Genomic DNA, 14,608 nt, shown 5'->3' with positions numbered 1-14,608 from the left:
CGCGAAGTAACCCCTCGGGTTTTAAAATCGGGTCAGGAGTTATGTGTTATAATAATATACGGGATGTCATAACTTTGAGCGCTTCATCTCGCACACGCTAAGTACGAGATTCATAAGAGAGGAAAAGAAAGAAATATAATTATTACAATATCGAAGAATCATTAATCACGGGGTTGTTTGATGTTGAATCTTTTCGAGAACTATTATGAATTAACTCAGAAGACTTTGAGGGGGAAGAAGTTTCTCCAGGAGAAGAAAATAGAAAAATAATACATGCGATGTCTCAGAAGCGTCGGGTGTCTCGTCGATCACTGGCATCGGAGGTTAAACTAATAGAAATGTCGGCTATTTAAATCTTGCGGAATAAATAGTTACGCACTCATATGTACTCAACAGTATTTGCGACTTCTCTATTTGTGAACCATTGCAACAAATCCGTCAAACATGTTATGTCCCTCGCACTATCGCTGCGCCGTCATGCGCGGCACGCGTGATCGGTAAACTTCTGACGAGTCGCTTATTATAGAGGCTTCTTTCGTGACGTTTTTTTGTATTTGAATGTGAATGTCAAAAGTGAAAAACGATACCTGTACCGGTCGCTCATTCTTTAAGGCATGAGTTTTCTTTTTTATTTCGAAAACATGATCGATATATTTTCCCATGATTATCTAATTTGCGTCTGTTACCTCGTTTTCTCCCCGTCCGTGCGGAAATATCATATCATCACTACAACAGTAATCTCACAGAGCAGCTCTTTCGTGAGTTGCATTTAATGCATGGAAGTAAACAGTAAATTGCTTCTGGCTGCGTGAGAGAAAGAGAGAGAAAAAGAGAGAGAGAGAGAGAGAGAGAGAGGGAGAGAGTGAGAGTGAGAGAGAGAGAGAGAGGTACTAACGCATGGATCCAACGCATCCTCTCGACTTTAAGTTTCTTAAGACGAACTTTTCTTGAATCCTCGCCATCTGCTGCCACTTGTGTACTCTTGAACTCTCGCGACGGAGCAAAACAACAAGTCAATAAGCAGCTTGGAGTTGTTTCGCAGTGAGCTTCGCAGCTCCCAGATGCTTCACAATATAGATTGAGTTTCAGTACTATCGACCTAATTCTCCCATGTATCTTGGCGCAAAAGTATTACAAATCCAAGAAATAAGATGTTGTGCCTTCGTGATACTTCGAAAATCACTAAGTATTCATTTTCGTAGAGATCCGTTTGCAGTAAAAATTGCACTGTTCCTCTAGATTTTTATGCCCTAACAGAAAAGTAAAAATTTATGAAACAGCTAGTTTTAAATAGAATATGATATAACGTCGAATAATTTTTATAAAACTTATTTTTCGCGACAGTGTGATAAGAAAAGAACTTTTAATATCTTTTTTTAATCGTGTCTCGTGTTACCCGTGACAAACGGACATATTGTTGCCATGCGCGAGCTTTCTCAGCCGTCGTCCCGCTTGTCGTGACTATGTTTAGCAGATCGATGTCGATCGATCTCCGGGAGTAAATAAAGGCGCGTCGCGCGCGACGTTTCACTCAGAGAATCACGATTCGATCCCCCCATTTCAATAAGTGCACGGCGACGGTCGGCCAGCCGCCCCGAAAGTATCTAATCGTCGGCGAGATAAACTTAATCGACACTTTATATCCTCGCCTCAGCAGACCAAGTGCGCGTCGAAAAAGTTGTGTCATCGAGAAGTGTGCGTATTTCTCGTAATTGTGTCATGTCGACAATTAAAAATGGATCAAACGACGAGAAACGTGTCCGCGCGTTGCGTTCGACAGGAGGTCGTCGCGATATCGATTGACAATCTACTGCTAATCGATAAAACAACATACGTGTTTTTCAGCACAGTAACGTCAATGACCCACCGCATTTCTAATAGAACGGATAGCGCGCGCGTAGGAGGTTCCCGCGGCTCTGTTTCCCGAAATAATCGCGAGCGATCGCGAGTGGTCTGCCGAAAGCGCTCGCACGAATCCGAATCTTCGAGCGGTCGTCGAACTGAAACGAGCGCAAAACCACCCTCTTTTCAGGTTGATAAGCCTCACAGCCCCGCGTGGTATCGCTTTACTTGACTATGGGAAAAGGGGCCACTCAATCATCGCCAGGGCCTGTCCACCCCCGCGCGAATCGTCTTTCTCGATCGCGCTACCCTCGGTCGGTCGATCCACTTTCGCCCGAAAGCCACCACCTCGCCCGACGATCCGGCCGACCAGCGATTCGATAAACATCTTATTTCGGTTCGTGTCGAAACGTCGCGGTGGTGTGCCGCATGCCGTGCAACCACTAAAAATACACGCCTCTCTGCGGGCCCTCCCCGTGCACCGGCACTCAGTGAAACTGCAATCGAAAATAACCTCTCGGAAACACCTGGCACCCCGGTGTTCTATTCTGCACCGTGTTGGATCCATTCCCTTCCGCCTTGCCCCGTCCTCTTTGTCCTCCTCCACCGCATACTCCTTGGAATTCTCGCATGCAACGACGCGTGGCGCACCTGTCCCACGCATTCCACGTGTCTACAGGAGATTCGTCTCGATAGCATTTGCCGCGTGTGTGGTGATGACGTGTCATCGAACCCGCGGAAATAACAAACACTTTGAAGTTGGTTAGACGCACTTTGTGCGTAAGCTAAGCGTATAAATGGCCCAATGTTGTTTCTATCCCTGACCATCGACGCGAAAATCCTTATTCTCTGAATTATTTGCCAAGAGATGTCTCGGATACTTAATTCGCGTCTCGTATATTCGTCTTAATCTGATGCGAGTTGATAAATGAATCAATAATAACGATAAAAGCACACAGACGTAAGTTGACGTAATGTCTGTTGTAATAATGCGCGATACCGAAAGGGATGGCAGGGAAATTAACGAATGGCTCGCTATCGTAAGGAAACTTACCACTGTAGTATCGCCCGACTCTCCACCCGTAAGGTCCGTCTGCGATAAGATTGCAGCGCAACGATTTTACATGTTTGCGTGCTTGGGAAAAATACACTCGAAGATAAGCAAAAATCAATATTTATCGCGCGTGTCAAAATATAATATTTTTGCATAGTCGATTGCTCTTGATGACCATCGACTGCGAAATCGACACACGCGAATTACTTTCGAACAGGTGGCTATCGCCTATTAGAAAGTACCTGTGAGAAAAAAAAATTATACTCGCCCAACGTGGGGCTCGAACCCACGACCCTGAGATTAAGAGTCTCATGCTCTACCGACTGAGCTAGCCGGGCTACACGTTTGGAGGTTGCTCGTTTGACGAAAGTAAAATGTGTCGGCGGAAAAAACTGGTAAAATATTAAAAAGGAAATTCGCCCAACGTGGAACTTAAACCCACGACCCTGAGATTAAAAGTCTCATGCTCTACCGACTAAGCTAGCCGGGCTACTCGTTGACAGGTATCTTATTTGTTAAAGACAAACTATACATCCCGAAGTAATAGGCTGTGTAAAGGAAAAAACGGGGAAAGAATATTATAATTTTATTTTTATATAAATTCTATTAAATTTTACTATATTTCCAACAGTGCAGTAGTAAACTGTTAATAAAATCTATTTTGCTAAGAAGCATTTTTTCCGCTGAAAGCAACATATTTTTTAATAGTTTATTTGAGTTACCTGACCAAAATATAAATACCACATATGAAATATGAAAAGATAGTTAATTACTACAAATTAGTTATCTATTTTTTTATTAAAAATTTTTATTAGTAACTTTAAAAATATATTTTCTAAAAATATATTTATATTTTCTCCGTCTATACATTGAGAATAAGAATATTTAAGAAATAAGAATTCTTTATTCAGTGGTACATATTTTCTTATACAAATATAAAATACTTTTTAAATAAGAAACTATATATTTATATTATACTATGCAGTCTGACTATACAACATATATAGCAATGACACAAAATATATTTTTGTGTAATGTTAATGTATTGAAAATGTATTGAACATGTATTGAAAATGTTTATTGCCACTCGAAAAGAATTCTACTTCGTTGGAAAAGAAATCCAGTTTGAAATGCCGACGATTAAGGCCAATCCCTGCGAGTCGATATAGTCGCGTCTCAGTGTGAGAGTAGCATAATCCACCTATATTTGCGATTCGACGTGGCTGGCACCCTTCCAAGGGATGCTCGCTAGCACGGTGTGATTCTTAGAAAGTCTAGTGCATCGGATCTCTCTTCTTCTCCTCGTTGTTCCTTCATCCCTTTTCATTCTCTCTATATGTGTGCGGGTCGACGTACCGAGGAAGACCATTGGGTTTTCTGGGTTAATCACCGAGCTCTTGGTTTCACGCACAAAAGCTTAGCTCGATCCGGCCGGATTTCGCGCGTGTGGTAGTATGAGAATGGGCTGGCCGATGGTGATATAGTGCAGCCATACTTGACGTATCTGTCACCAGATCGATTCTCATATCTACAATGGGAAACGTAAAGGGGAAAATGACCTCGTCGTCTTAAATTTATTCGTTCCTTCTCTTACGTTGATTTATGTTAGTAGATACAGAAGACGTACGAAAAAATTCGTGAATTTCGCATTGGAGCTGTAACACTGACTTTTTTTCTCAATATACTTTGTTTTTTCCGTATCGCGCGGTACGAGTAGTTATAGTGCTACTATATATTATGTTCGTTGGACGTCGATCAAGAAATGTTGACACAATTCGTGGAAAATAAGCCGGTCGATCTATCGATAGTTATGCTAATTTTAATCTTAAGACTTTGCCATTTTCATGCATCCGGACTAATCGTCGTTCAAGTATTTTTTATTCGTCTGGACTTATCGTTCACTTGTGTACGCTTCTACGAAACGCCGTAATCGTTAAAATGACGTGAATTTGATGCGGTATTGCATGACTCGTCGCCGATTACGGTGGGTGGTACGTTTTAATCATACGTTATCAGTCGCTTGCTACAAGTCACTTCGACCTCTTTTGTCGTCACACTGAATTCCAAGTCGATGTCATTAATGTATCATATTCTGATGATTATGCATTATGTATTTTCATATGAGCGAAAAGGTTACAAATTAAGCTTAAACACTTTTTTTATGTTTTAGGAAAATATATTTTTCTACATGTGTATTAAGTATAACACATTTCTCACTATTCTCCGCCAGAGATTCTTATGTTACGTAAGCAATTTCTGTCATTCGTGGAGAAATACATATTGACATTCCATTTAATTAAAGCGGCGTTTGCAAATTATCATCGCGTTGTTTTTGTGGCAAAGGTTATCGGAAAATAATACGTTTAGTATTATTCACCGACGACTGCTTTTTAATAGTTTTTTCTTACTTTTCACTTTATTCTATTTCCCATCACCGAAAATGTCTCCATGAGACGAAATTGTATATCACGAAAATGCTGCGAATAAATACGCGCAGCTAACGCCAGTTGTTAAAGAAAAATAAATCATGCTATATGGAACATGCGTCGCGAAATGAGTTCATTTTCTTGCGAGATTCAATACTGACGTAACGTGTAGTTAAAATATGATGTAATGTGTATATACGGTATTGTTACCATCTGCCACCATCGCTACGTTTGACCACGTAGCGAGTATTCACACAAAAGAACTCTTATTCCAGAAACAATTTGGCAGGACAATTAACACACGTCGCATTCTAAAATCAATTTCGCCACTCCTGCGTTCGGTTTCCCACCGGATATTCCTTTGTTGCGGTCTCCGACCTCGAGGCTATTTTTTCGTTTCAACTCGCGATGTCGGATCAAGTTATTTATTCGCGAAATCTGCAATTCGCCATAGAAAATATTTACAACAGATACGATACGGAATTTTTGAAAAAAGCGAGAAATCACGCTTTTTCTCCCCAAATACGATGTGTTCAATGGCTTTATGATAAGCTATGATAAGAGAAATCGTAAATACACACACTGTGTGTCTCCATTATCCTGAATCAATTCGATCGTTAGCTATCGCTGCAGCTGTTCGAGCGCGTTCAGGAATTATTTCTCGACAAGGCAGCTATTGTTTCATCGCGTAACGTCTAATATCGAGAAGTTGACACATCGGGAAGTTGCTGGCAAGGTGCCAGGAATTTTTACGTCGGGAAACCCCAACCTAATGTTGGTTCTGGACGACGACCCTGAATCGAAGGAACTATTATGGTTCGCTCACAATGTCCCGATATTCTCGTCGTCCGCGGTAAATGTCTGCCGAATATATCGTGGGAAAATGTCACATGAATTTTATTACCTGCCGGATAATTTCACTCAGCTGTGCGCTATTAATTTGCGTGAAAATATCGCCCATACGGTGAAGCGTTTTCGTCAACGGTGTGGTAGAGAAATAACGGACGAAAGCGCGCGCGAATATTACCGAAAACAAGGAAAATCTTTCTATAGGATTTATCTCGCATTTCCTCGGTATTCATGGCGGCGCTTCGGGTTATCGCGAATGTCGCGCAGAAGTAAGTGTAGACATTTTAACCGGCTCATTATTAGCGTATTTAAACTTTCCGAGGCTTCGGTCGCATAGAAGCTTTTTGTCTCTGTCGTAAATCACGACGATTACCGCGAGACCGTGCGTCACTTGCTAAAGACACAATCAGTCAGACGCGTAATGCGTCGGCGAAGATTAATAGGAAAAAAATTGAAAAGAAAAAGAATTAAAAGAGGGAGTAAGACAAACGAGGGACTCTTTGAATGGAATCGGGTAGGAGCATCCTACCGCTCGCATTCCCTGCTCTTGCTCTGCAAGTATTAGACTATTAGACTATTATACCTTGAACAGGCAATACCTGTTGAAGCAAAGAAGGCGCACCTTAGAGTCATTTTGAACTCTATAAACAATTCAAAATTACTTCAAAACGCGCTAGTCAGGGAACAATTACAAAAGATCTTTATAGGTCGAAGTAAGACTTACAAGCTTATTTTTCTTCATTGATAAAAATTGATAATATTCTATTATTTCGGTTTGATAATAATTAGATAGACGAGAGAGAGAGAGGGGGGGAGGGGGGAAGAGAGAGAGGAAGAGAGAATGAAGAAACGAATGAGAGGCATCGCGTAGAGCTTGAAAAACTCCTTAGAACGATGATCCTGGGTGCAAGGGTTTATTACATTTCCAGTTATTGCTCGTGCCATCCGTTAAACGACGGACTCTCGGGGAAGAATGTATTCGTGCAAATAGCCGATGCAACGAAAAACTGCAGATATTTAATTAGCCGGCGATAATCCATGGCTCGACCCCGCTCGCCGCTGTAACACGAGTCGTTCCGTGTCAAGGCCGCGGGGATTACTGCGTCTTGACGATTTCGCGGGATTGCAACGGGAGTGCGGACGGTGCCATAAACAATAGCGCGTGTTTGTGCATCTGTGCGGTTATTCGTCGGGGAAGATCGTTTCTTTTCCGAGTTGCCGAGGTTATCTCGCGGGACTTGCAGCGTCCTGACTCGTTCCTCTCTCGAACTCGTCCGCATGCTTAATAGCAAGCGCGAATGTACGATTTTTAGGTACGATATTATATACAGAGTGTCCGGTGGATAATCTCATTTAGCGAATCTCATTTAACGCAAGGTTATTCGCCGTTGTGGGAAGGAAAGTAATTTGTCCTCTTTTGCGGCTTTTAAAGCTTTAAAGCTAAACATATATCGATAATCTCGTATCACGGGAGTCAAGCAAGATTCTTTATTTCGAAGTTTTACTGACGTAATGTATCGCGGATTCAAATGACCGCTTCTTACGTTATGACTGTTGCTTTGTTTTTGGCAGTCATATTTATCGGCTTGGTCGGTTTATCGCGCAAAAAAATACATTTCCTCCTCGATTTTAATCTTCCTTTGTATTAGACCGGTTGCAACTACGTAATCGCCCGATTTTTCGTAGCGAACAGCGATGCACCGTACAACACGCTTCTCGTAGACATTATTTTAAAACGACATAGATCTTCCCCACTCTATTTGCATTCATACCGAATGATTCAACGGCGCGTTACTACAAAGTCGTCGATTGTTCGCTAAGAAAGCAAAACCGTAGAGCGACTACTGTAAATTTGAATTCGTTGCTTATCGCGTCACGGTGACGAGATAAAACTCGACGACGTGTAGATTAATAATTCTACAATAGGATCTAGCCGGATCTCGAAGTTACTAGTTGCTTGTGTGAGTCACGGATCAAGCGGCGTTTTAAACTTGTCTCTCTTATCAGGAACGGCCTTGATTTTTATCTACATCGTACCCCACGATTATCATCGCTGTACTTACAAAAATAAGAATAACGACTGTAGTGCAGAGATATTGACACATTTTTTTTTTATAAGTGTTAATTGTACGCTACTTCTCCGACAGGCTGATCTTCAGGACCGAAATTTATCACAAAATCGTATGTTACTTTCTGTTCTCTTCCTCAAGGAGCGGGCTTACCTTCGAGATGAATTTCGCACGACGGAACGATAAAAGCGATTATTATACCGGGTGTCACCCTGTATAACGCTTATGCACACGGCGCACATCTGCTTGACACGGCCGTGCAAAATTGCCGTAATTTGTAACCGCACGGTTAATGCGAGCGTTTGTGCACTTGAAAAATTGGAACTAAATGCCGGACTCGGACTTCCTCGAGGAGTAATCCGCGAGATCGATTAACCTCCGCTGCACAACGTTACTTGTAATTTACGGCGCTCGCGCATTTCTGCATGTCCCGAGTATCATCCTCCCTACAAATGTACTGTGGCCCGAACACATGGCGTTATCTTGTGCTCGCAGCCACAGGATAATAATAATTGCTCCGACTCCAAGATGCTGCTATAATTTAAGGGATTGCAACGATAATATGCTGAGCCGCCACAACGTGCCAGACTGTCAAATTAATATTTATCGGTGTTCTCCTCTAAATTAAATCAACTCACAAGTACAATCAATAGAAATGTATCAACAAGCGGAAACAGTACAATTGGAAAGTACACTGAGAAAAGAATATTTTCATTTATGGGATATAAATATTTATTCGCAAAAGTAGATTTTATTTAACAGATTTTATTTCGCTGAAGTAATGTTCACTTGCTATTAATAAATTATTTCCTTTCCTCCGTGTACATTTCAACGTATCGTGAAGCATATCTTCTTTAAGGTTGCATATTTTTATCCCGATCGCTTATCAGATTTGTTCCGCGTGACCGCGAACGCGTTATCACTCCAATCATCTGACATCCAAGACAGCCGATATCACTTTCAGTGAGATTCATAATAGGGTGTTGTGGCACGTAAGAGTCTACGGAGACTTAGCTTTCAACGCCCGGATAGCTCAGTCGGTAGAGCATCAGACTTTTAATCTGAGGGTCCAGGGTTCGAGTCCCTGTTCGGGCGATTTTTTTTTTCGCCCGCTCTCGCTCACCATCGAAACGTCCGATCTTCGTCGGGCGGGAGAGTTTTATTTCGCATCGATACAGATTCATGCCGCGATTTTTCCGTCTACTCAGCGCGAAGATTGTTCCTCGGGAAGGTAAAAAAAAAGACTCGACGGCGAATTCCAGCGACGATCGCGAGAAGAGATCCCAGGGGTCCGTCGTGATTTCGGTCGTTCGCGCCGTTCGCACCGTTTCACCCTTCCGGATCGTTCCATTATCTCCGCGAATCCTCTCTCTCGTATTTGCCGCCGTAAAATGGGATATGCCTGCACACCGCCTTCCAGTCCGTTATCCAAGATAGGGCGATTATCGACGCCGTTCCATAAAGCAGGAGCGGAATTTTGCTGCGGAAGGAACGACGGAATTTCGCAGTAACCTAAACAGCAATAAAGTCTATCGCACACGCGAAAAAATCGATGTCGGCAAAAGTGAGACGCTTGACTACACTTTATTCCATATTCTTTTACTGTACGAAATTGTTCTATGGACCTTACGTTATTTACATATAAGGATAGTTTAGATATCCCTTTTTTGAGTTTACTGCAAGCCGCGTATATAAGACCAACTTAAAGCTACGTTACTACAAATATGTAGTTTAGTCTATCAAAGTCAAACCGTATACTGAGAGAAAAAATGGTTGAAATTCTGGTTAAAATTATAACTGTTTTTAACTTCAATCACATTTTTTCATTGCACTAACATGAAAATGGTAATAGTAGCATGCATATATAAAGTTATTATCAATAATATATTAATAGAATTTAATAAAAAAAATTGTTTTTCTTATCGTAATTTTTTCCGCAATTATTTCCTGTTTTTCTTATCGTAATTTTTATCGCAATTATTTCCTTTTGTAATTGTAGTTACAAACATTTTTTTCTCAGTGTATTAGAATTTTTCCCGTGATGCGAATTTCTGATATGGTTATTTCTTGAGATTAATGTAGCACGAAGTGCAATTTACCAGACGGCGGCCTTTTCCATTATAATTTTCCATCTTCGGTAATACGATGAACGACCGCCTAACAACGGGGTCATTTCGTCGATGATTTACGCGGCGCAATTATTTCCTAGAGATTGATTGACGCTCGATGTCGAGAATTGAGTTTCCTGACGTGTACTAATAGCCATCTTTGTTAGCGCGTCATTTTTTTCCTATTATCGAGTTGTGCTCGATTATAACTCGACTAATGTCACGTCGTTAGAGGCGCGTGTGTCTCTCCCTTCCCTTTTCTTTCTCTTCCTCTTAAGAGAAGCGACGTCTAATTGTAACCCATAAACCGTGGCTTTACTTTGCGCGTACGCGCGGAAGATTTTGGAAAATAAGCTCAAGTCCGCGCAATTTCTCCGGCGGAGGGAAAATCGGCGTAAAAGCACTGCGCAATCGGCGTATTCCGGCAGCGAGTCCAGCCGACTCGGATGGGGTTAACGGTGAAAAGAGAAATCGTACGACTTTTTACGAGGGTGGCACCGCGATACATAATGCAACAGTCCCTTTGTGTGGGACACTCGTACGTATAAATGCCATGCACGTGTGAATGGGGATCTACATATATGTAAATTGAACGCACACGTGCGCTCCATATTTCCAACACACAGCGCTTGGCACAAGCAGCCCGGTTCCGCTTCCAGCTCACGGGAAGCTCACCTCGATAGAAACACACCACGAGCGCACATACTCACACACATGCACATGCCCGTAATTCGAGGTTAAGAGAAGGAGAAAGAGCCGGATAAATATGCGTGGACGCGCAATTAAGGATTCATTTAAGCCCCGACGGCCTCGCAGGTGCTGGGCGCTTTAACACGAAATCACGCCAAAATCTACATGATCGCTCGTGTCAGCGATGTTTGTATAGTCATTGGAAGAACTAAGCTAATCGAAACACTCAGTTTACCTCATTTCATTATCTCCGCGAAAAACATTAAACGTCAATTAATTATTCCAGCTGCGCGCGCGCGTGGCGGTGTTATTAACGTCGCCAACATTTTGATCTCTCTTTGAGCGACTTTCTAACTGTGTTAAGTTTCTTGTCTTTTTGCTGTTTATATAAAATTATTATGAACTCGCGTTCACCAGTGTCTGAGTATCGATCGAGTGTCATATAGACGACACAGCTTGGATCTAAATTTAAACAAGTTCGAATTATTGATAGCGTGCAGTATACAGCTGCATATTATTTTTATCGATTTCGATACAATATACCTTTTTTATTGGAGAATCTTGACAATGTTCCACGTTAATCCCAAACAGAAGCGCACGTAGGCGACTTGGAACTTTAAAATTGGTCATAATTATGCAAAAGTGACTCACGATTTACAAAATTATTATTCCTGAATTTTTGTTTCATTAATGGGTAGTCTATACGTTTTTCTATATAAGACAAGAAAGATCTAAGCCTTGTGAACGCCCAAAATTAATTAAAAAAACTATTTTTATTTTTCACTAGTTGCACTATTTTTTACTAATCTTTTTTACTCACGTTAAACTTGTCAATAAGCTTAAAAAGAAGAAAATTGACCATGCCTGACTTCTTGAACGATTGCAAAAGAACCTCAGTGTCATCTATATTTTTTAAATCGCGTATCAAATTCTCACCTTCATTTTTCTCGAAACTTGCTTGTGGATTGGATCATTCTTGCATAACTACGGCCAACTCATTTCGAAATATTATTTCATTCGTTGTTGAGGTGTGTACACAAACTTGTCTTTTCTCCTACTCACCTGCTCGTTAATCGTTCATTTACTCTTCACTCGTTAATCGTTTTTCTCGCAAACGGTCGAAATCCATTTGAGAGTGGATAAAACTCAGAGTTTACGGAAACTGTCGGTTGGTATCACGAGAAGAGCCGTATCGAGAAGAAATAAAAGAAAAGACGAGACACGAGAGAGAGCGCAAAGGTGTCGCGTCTCTCTCGCAACAAGTTTATACCGCCGCGAATGCAAGACGAGTACAAGCGAAGGAGAAAAAGAACGGAGGCACACCGCGTTTCCGTGCACCACGTATGCAATGGGCTGTGCTCTAATTCCTTTGTTTAATACGTCGCTCCACGATCGTCGCGCTCCCACGCTTTTTTTCCGTTCACCCTCGCCCGTCGGCTTTTTTCTCCTAGAAATGCCAAGCACATGTCCCTACGTTCGTATCTCCGTCCGATCCGCGGCGTGCAAGATACCGTTTTCCCTTCCAATATATACGGGCCGCACATACACGCATACACATATACATACACACACATACCGCGTGGCTACACGTGGCGTGGTGCGATCGAATTAAAACTAGACTAGTTTATTTTCCCTTTGAGCTCCTGTTGTTTTTCCGACCCAGACCGCGCGAGAATAACGTCTTCCCGAAGACGGTTTATGTAAACGTTGCTGCATCGTTTCTACGATAAGTGTCAAAATCCAGTTTGGCTCCATGCGAACAATTTTATAGTGTGTACCAAGACGCGCTTTTTGTGTTAAGAATACTTTTAATTGTACTCCTTTATGGCGATGTAATCTTTGATCTCGGATACTTCACACTTTTTTAAAGCGAATCAGTAATAAATGTTTCTGATTAATGCTGCAATTCTAAACAAATATACGAGTAAATCGTAAAATCGTAAAGTCGTAATTTACAAATCAATCGTCTACTCATAAGTTCTTACGAATCTTACGAGAACAAGTCACGAGCTTTACGATTTTGTTTATAATTGCAGGATAAATCAGTAAAAGAAGCATTTCAACGCTAATCGAGTGTTCATTGATTTTCAATGAAAACATTCCCGCTTTACCGCTTCGTCTTATATCTTACTAGTTTTGGCCAGTGGAAGTAAGATTTCGCTGCAAAATTTGTATGCTACAAATTCCTGATATGCTGCATCAAATCCACGTTTGTAGCGATCGAATTACCGGCTTCCATGCAATTCGGATGCAATGACACTGTCTGTGCATGCAAACTGCATGAGTAATAGGAACACAGTCGTTACCATCAACCGTTTGTTTCAATGAGACTTTACTGATTGCAGTGCTGAACTTTTAACTGAATCATTACTTGTAAGTATAGTATTTCAGTATTTCAGTGAAGAATATACCGATTGTGCACTTTAGAGAGTGTGATCGTCTAAAAACTTTGGATCGAGTTTGTGAAGTAGATATACGTTGGAAGTAATCGTTCTAATTTGCAAATAAATTATCTCTGCATAATTTTAATCTGGATCGCTTTCAGCTCTTGAGGTCGAGCAAAAAGTTGCGGCGATTGTGCGCGTTTCAAATATAGAATTACTTTTCATGCAAATGACGACTCTCGTCATTCAGGAAGATAAAAAGCTGTTCTCGCCACTTCGCGACAAGAAGTGGTTTTTATCGCGAACTTTTTGCGCTTACTTCTTTCGAGCGTTCTTCGTTTTTTCAACAATGAGATGAGCCACGAGAGTGCGCCGATTATGCTGTAATTATATTAACGCCGCAGAAAATTAATGCCGGTCGCGCGTCGTCCTTGGCAAAGACCTGTTAAACGTCTCAAGATGTTAGCCTTGGAATCTCCCGATCGATTATTACCTCTCGATCGCGTCTTGGTCACCGCTCGACCACTGACGCTACTTACTCTGCTCGCGAATCGGCGCGCTTCTTCTTTCGTGTCGCGATTCCTCGGCACGCTCTTCCGGATTTCGATCACGCGTCACACGCTGCGAAGACGACGATCGCTAACGATCGCGAATGCAACTGTAAGTCAGCATCTTTTACCGTTATCGATGCGCTCCGGTACTCGTTAATTATGGCATTCAGCAAGAAGAGTGGCCTTGCCAATATCATCGAACTTCAAATGGATATCGCCGAGTGGAAAAAAAAGCTGAAACTCCGTAACGTCTATTTCGACATTCGTACAATCGCGACGAAGTAGAAGATAACGAACAAGCTGTCGTAGAGATATTCGATGCACTACGACGGATTAAAGTCTCCGATGGGTTGCGTTGAAAAGCAGCCACTGAAACCGGTGTGCAATCTTGATGAGTTGGTTTTGACGCCAGAGATACGGAAAAATGAGGGGGGTTTATGCGCACGCCAATATTCGCGTTTCCATCGTGCCGCGAATAAACACAGGGATTACTCCAACACGTTGTCCGACCGCGCGCTAAAGTCTGAACCCGTCCAGGTCGTAAAATGGTCTCGATTTCTCTTGAGAAAACCCATGTGTGTGTGTGTATATATATATATATATATATATATATATATATATATATATATATATAT

General features: G+C 41.7%; 3 non-coding genes across 3 annotated transcripts; 1 reads left to right on the top strand and 2 right to left on the bottom strand.

Moving 5' to 3' along the window:
* Positions 1 to 3,161: 3,161 nt before the first annotated feature.
* Trnak-cuu lies at positions 3,162 to 3,234 on the bottom strand. Its single transcript has one exon. It is a non-coding gene; the product is annotated as a tRNA-Lys (tRNA).
* A 79-nt stretch (positions 3,235 to 3,313) lies between these two features.
* Trnak-uuu lies at positions 3,314 to 3,386 on the bottom strand. The gene has a single exon. It is a non-coding gene; the product is annotated as a tRNA-Lys (tRNA).
* A 5,876-nt stretch (positions 3,387 to 9,262) lies between these two features.
* Positions 9,263 to 9,335, top strand: Trnak-uuu. The gene has a single exon. It is a non-coding gene; the product is annotated as a tRNA-Lys (tRNA).
* Positions 9,336 to 14,608: the final 5,273 nt, after the last annotated feature.

Source organism: Odontomachus brunneus, unplaced genomic scaffold, assembly GCF_010583005.1.
Source record: "Odontomachus brunneus isolate Ranch 3 - 2012 unplaced genomic scaffold, Obru_v1 Obru_scaffold_178, whole genome shotgun sequence".
NCBI lineage: Eukaryota > Metazoa > Arthropoda > Insecta > Hymenoptera > Formicidae > Odontomachus > Odontomachus brunneus.
This window is presented reverse-complemented; position numbering and strand designations above follow the sequence as displayed.